This window comes from Toxotes jaculatrix, chromosome 1 (assembly GCF_017976425.1).
Source record: "Toxotes jaculatrix isolate fToxJac2 chromosome 1, fToxJac2.pri, whole genome shotgun sequence".
NCBI classification, from domain to species: Eukaryota; Metazoa; Chordata; class Actinopteri; family Toxotidae; genus Toxotes; species Toxotes jaculatrix.
Genome location: NC_054394.1, coordinates 959,136 through 965,135, shown reverse-complemented (window position 1 = coordinate 965,135; position 6,000 = coordinate 959,136).

Genomic DNA, 6,000 nt, shown 5'->3' with positions numbered 1-6,000 from the left:
ACCTGCTGGTAACATTTCCCTTCTTACAGGACTTTGAACGTTTCCTGCTGTGCACCTGGACCTCTGACACTATTTTGTGCAGTTACGGATCTGTGTCAGGGTCGGACAGTTTACAACTAATGTGTTGATCTATAAATTTCATAACCGTTTCATCAAGGTCGTGTTCAAATTTAGGCACATTTTTAATCCAAATTAGCATGTGAATGTGCGGGCTTCCCCTGGCTTGGAACTCAACGTGGTAAAAATAATCCTCTACTTCGCCAATCGGTTGCGCCCGTGAGAGGATGAGGTTCGTCATGAGAGCGTCGACTCTTTTTTCAAACACGCACATGACTTTGACGGGGTTGTTTCTGAGAATGTCACATTTGGCTTTCCAGTCCAAGTCTGAAAGGAGGCCTTGTTCGCCCTGCTGAGCTTTGATGATGTCTATGACCTCAGGCCATCTCATCTTAGCAGCAGATAAGGTGGCAAAAAATGTCGGTTTGCCAATTTGACGAACCATGGAGTGGACATCTCGAAGGGTTTTGTGCCAATAGGCTGGAGTACCTCTAAGGGCCTGCATGAACCTGGTTGCATCTTGGTCCATAATGAGCCGTTCTACCTCTTCCCTATTCTGGAGCATGAGATTATTAACCATACAGCCGTCACAGGTTTTAGACTTTCCTTTACACATTTAAATAGACATGCTATGCGTCGCGAGGTGAGTCTCTGTAACAAATTGCGCGAAGAAAAGATAACTCTGGTCACTTGCAAAGCGTGGATTTGCAGCAAAGAGCCGACAATTAAAGTACAGGCTCGGGGACAGGGAGACGGTTCGATGTTCATCTAATGTGTTCTCTCCTGTCAGAAACTGCACAGGAAAAGCCATGGCCTCTAAGTTTGGTACAGCTAAAAAAGCGACCGGTTTGTTGCCTTGTGCGGGTGCAACACTAAATATGCCATCGGCATACGAAAGGATTTCCTGTGCAATGTCGGGGGGCTGCATGCAAGTGTCCAGGGTCAGGCCTGGTCTCAGCTCCTCCTGTTGACGAGGAACCTCTAGCTGTTCTGGCTCATTTTGACTTTTGAACACCTCTTCTAAATCAATGTCCCAGTCTGCCTCTGGAACGTTCTCCTCTTCACTGTGCAGACTGTCAAAAGAGACACTCTCGTCAACATTTATGTCCCTATAGTCCGAATGTTGTTCTTTTAGTTTCGCCAGGCCAGCAAGCACATTCTTCATGTTAACAGTATAAAAATGTTGGTATCCTTTGTATTGGATATGCCTTTTTAGTTTTACCTGAAGCAGCTGCGCTTCAGACCTGGGCCGCGGCAGACTGTTCAGTTGCTTCCACCTCTGATGGAATGCAAACAATGGCTCCATGAACAGCTCTTTGTTGGCCTTTTGGCAGAGCAACAATTTTCGCAAAAGGCAGGATTTTTGCAATCAACTGCCTTTCTAGCACATTAAGTACAGCCAATTCTGGGGGGATGGGCACTAACTCCAAATTGTTGGAGACTGCCATGGGTGGCATGCGTCCTCTGCTAAGGTGACTGTCGCAGGTATAGCATATCCACTCAGACAGTCTCTCTTGTGGCATAGGGGGGAGACAAGGGGAAGAGCACTCACTATCACAGAAATGAACAAAGTTTCCTGTCAAGCATGCTGCTGCCACTTTTAGGTTTTTGCTATATTTTCCCCTGTTACATGCTTTGACCTGATTTGGAAACATTGCTCGGTTACAAACTGTACAAATATAGGTTGGGCCACGTCTAATAGATTCCAGAAAAGACGCTATGGCTACTTCCATTATGGGATCGATCAGGGGCTGGGGATTGTGAGGGACAATTTGTCTGTATTTTCTTTTAATTTTAAGAGCTTGATGCATTTTGTTAGAGATGCGACTGATAGTATCTGTGGTCAATTTTGTCGCTCTCTGCTGCCTAAGATACATACGATGTAATCGAAATCCTACATAATTGCAGTCTCTAGCAATGAAATTTTCCTTCTTCTTTTGCCTAAATTCTAAATCATTATGGTATCTGGCAATGAAATTTTCCTTCTTCTTTAGCCTATAACTCTGGTTGCTTGCATATCTAGTTGCCATATACACTTTCTTATTTGTCCTAGCACCAGGATCCATCTTGTATTTCTGTGACATGTATTTCTGTCTTTTTGTCCAAAAAGCAGGATCTGCCTTGTACTTTTCAGTAAAGTGTTTTTGCTTTCTGTTACGATAAACACTATTTTTGGAATATTTTCTTCTTTCTGTTAGAATTTTTTTCATTCTAAATCCTGGACACCTGGCATATTTGATTTTTTTATATTGTGCTCTTTTGTTACTTTTTACTTCATGGGACGCTAGTGCTTGTTGCTCTGTGCTGACACTGGCTTTCCGCAGGGCTTTTCGTCGCCGTTGTTTAGGCAGCTTTGAGACGTTTTAGTTTGTTGATGAGAGAGGTGCTCTAGAGACATGATCTCTAGATCATGTTCAGCCAAGTTGAAATTTATGTTATGCATTTCAGTTAAAATCAACCACACTCTGCCTCAAACAAAAAAACTTTATGAAACCCACAATAGACCCAAATATAAATGTTCTTACTTTTTTAGCTGGGGAACAAGAGGTGGAGAGTCCGTCATCGATGATCTAGGGCCAGCTGGTTGATGAGGGAAATGGCGTCCGGACTGTTTTTAATAAGAGATAACACCATTTAATATTTATATATGAGGCAACACAATGCCTCATATATAAATACCAACCAAGTCGATACAAGAAAAGGTTCCAAAATGTATTTCAATAACTCACTGGCATTTGTGAACTGCAGAGAAAGATAATGCTATCACAGATGTTAAATTACAGTAAATGTTCTGTGTTTGTCAGTTGTGGAGTAAATACCTTAGCTGGGCGAGGAGAGCGACGAGCTCTGGGTCCAGCTGGTGAAGGGGTCTTCATCCTGGCCATCTGAGAAAAAATAATAATAATTCAGTAAAATAGAGACTTTAATGACATTATGGACTTGATTCAAGAGGAATAATATTTACCTTTGCAACCGGAGAAGAGCAGGGGGTCGCTGCATCACCCAAACCACAGGACAACCTGGCTGGAGGCGATCCAACCAGCTGTCGACACATGATAACAAACATGTTAAACTTCAAATCTCAGTGAAGACATTGTGTGTTCTGTGTGAGATTGTGTCTGTTCTGGCAGAAAGTAACATACGTTGGTCACTGAAGTTTGGGTGCGGGGGGGGGGGGGGGGGGGGTGGGGGTCCGTCCATGGTCCTGGACCGTCTCACCAGAGGAACCGGGCTGAAGGGGGCGTTGTCCTCCAGTCCCCGTGACACCCTGGTTGGAGGTAATCCAACCAGCTGTTGACAGATGACAAATATATTAAAATTCAGACAGAGTGGACAGTCTAGTTATGTCTCCATGAAGACTCCATGTCAACTGTAAACACTGACAGTGTGTGCCAGTTGTGTAACATACGTTGTTCACTGGAGACTGGTGGCTGTGGGGGCGTCTCTCCCTGGTCCTGCGACGCCTTGCTGCTGCTGGGGAGGCCACCTGCATGGTCAAATAAAACATAGCATCAGTAACTGTAAGGAACAAGGTGAAACTTTATAATACAGCTGAGAAGAGATGTCACACAATTTACCTTCTTGCGAGCTGGAGGAGACTTGCAGTCCACCACACCACACAGGTGAGAAGGAGACACTTCCTCCATGGCACGAAGAGCCATGCCACTGAATCACTTTGGATTCAGTGGAAGGAAGGACTCCTCCTTCTGTGAAAGACACAAAAAAAGACAAAGACACATGAACATTTGTCTGGTTAAATACACAAAGTTTAAATAATTAGAAAAATAACTCACCCGCTGCTGAGCCACGCTGGCCTGGCCGGAAACCTGCGACTGGTAAAGTTTAGATGACATTTTTGATTAAATAGGTGCTTTTATAATTATGACTGTGAACCCATTGAGAAAAATGTACTCATAAACACATGTAAACACACAAAATAGTATAATAGAAAAACCTTACCTTGCTGTCCTGACCCACTACCCTCCACCGGAAGGGGTCAGGAGACAGTGGAGCACGTACCTCTCCCTTCACAACCAGCTTCACAAGTGGCGGTGAAGGTGTTGGAGACACCCGGGGAGGTGGAGGCGGTGTCTCGAGGAACCACTCCGTGGTGCTCCACAGCAACTGCGTGAGGATCCCCATCCCCTCACGGTCGGACAGATGGACCTGCAAACATAATAATACAAATCCATTTACAAACAAAGTAGTTTACAACTGTAAAAAAAGTAGTTGCTGTTGACTGAATATTTCAGTCAACAGCAGCTGGTGTGTCTCATCCTCCTTCAGGCAGGGCGGGAAGTCCAGCACAAAGACCTGTAGAAAACAAAATTTTAGAAAACAAAACAAAACAAATTTATTACCAATTTACATTTTCATTCAAAATCACACACGTTACCAGCGGCTCCTCACAGCAGTGAGGAAACGAGCAAAGTCGACGGCCGCCTCATCGATGGTCCTGCTGGCGGTCAGGTTGTTGCTAGGGGCAAGAACACAGACAGCATGAGGGGACCCAGGAAGTACAGCATGTAAGACCTCAGTCCGCAGCTCAGCGGCGTGAGCCCCAGGGGTTGACATGATACCAAAAGAATACTTATCTTCTGGCATCACGGCGAAACCGTCAGCGATGGACCAGAGATTGGAGTCCCCAACAATCAGAATGAACTGCAACAGAGAAAATTTCTTTAGCATGAAAATCACTAACCCTTTCTCCAGATCAACTACTTCCTTCATAAACTGCACAATAATAACAACACCTTCTTGTCAGGAGACTCCGGTGGGATGACCAGCTTTTGGCTCTGTCCAGTGAGCTTTGAAGTTGGCCACCTCAGCACCTGATGGTGGTAACCGGTACTGCGGCCTGTTTAGTAAAGGACGAAACAGATAAATGTAAAATTGAATGAAGGAAAGCAAAGCAGGAAATGTCAACAATCACTCATTTTTACCAGTAAAAAAAAGTACAGGAAAGTAAAGCAGTTTCAAAAGTGTAATATTGATGATGAATACATTTACTCATCATTTAGGGATAAAACGGGTAGATACTCACGTGCACAAACTTCAGCATGCACATCACCCGGGCTTCAGAGCGGCTTGGCTGGGGGTGAAGATCCAACCGCCTGATGACAGACTCTAAGCTCCCACTCTAGCCTGGAACATTCCGCAATACACACTCATTGAAAACCCTGAATTTTTCCAAAATCACTCATGATCAGTTAGGACTCACAGTTCAAAAACTACACAAATTAGGAAAAAGTTGAATACACCCTGAATACACAAGGCTTGTGTCTAGATTTTACAGTTTGAATGATGTTTCTAGGTGAAAGCCAGAGCAGTAGATGTTTGAAAAGGGGGAAATTTTTGACTTTTTTGAGCTCATCCCATTCATTCTCTATGGGAAATATTTCACAGTTTTTTGCGAATAACTTTCTGAAACGTGAATATTCTGTAGAACAAAATACAAGTACACCGAGTCCGATCAAGCCGTTTTGATGTATCATTTGTTGGTATGCGCTCAACGGTGTGGGAGGAGTAGTGAACCGAAAATCGAAGAGGAAGAAGAAGAAGAACCGGAAGAACAATAGTGTGCATGCTTTGCTCTATAGCACCTCTATAGCACAGCTATAGAAGGTACCTAGTGTGCAATGCACCACTAATAAACAGATGGAGAAAGATTTATGAGTCTTGCACACTCACATCATTAATGTTTTGTACAACCCTCTGTTCATGTAGCTCTGTAGTGTGGATGTCAAATGGTCCTGGCTGAGCAGGAATAACATGGACATAACAAGGAAATGGGTCATTCTGCCAAAAGAATGAAACTATATTTTGACCAGAGTTGTATTTCTCTAAGAATGCAAATCAAACCTTTTCCTTTAGGACATAAAAAAACAAATTTAATCCAAAGAGCAAGAGCAAAGAGCATGTATTTCATTAAGCAATCAGACA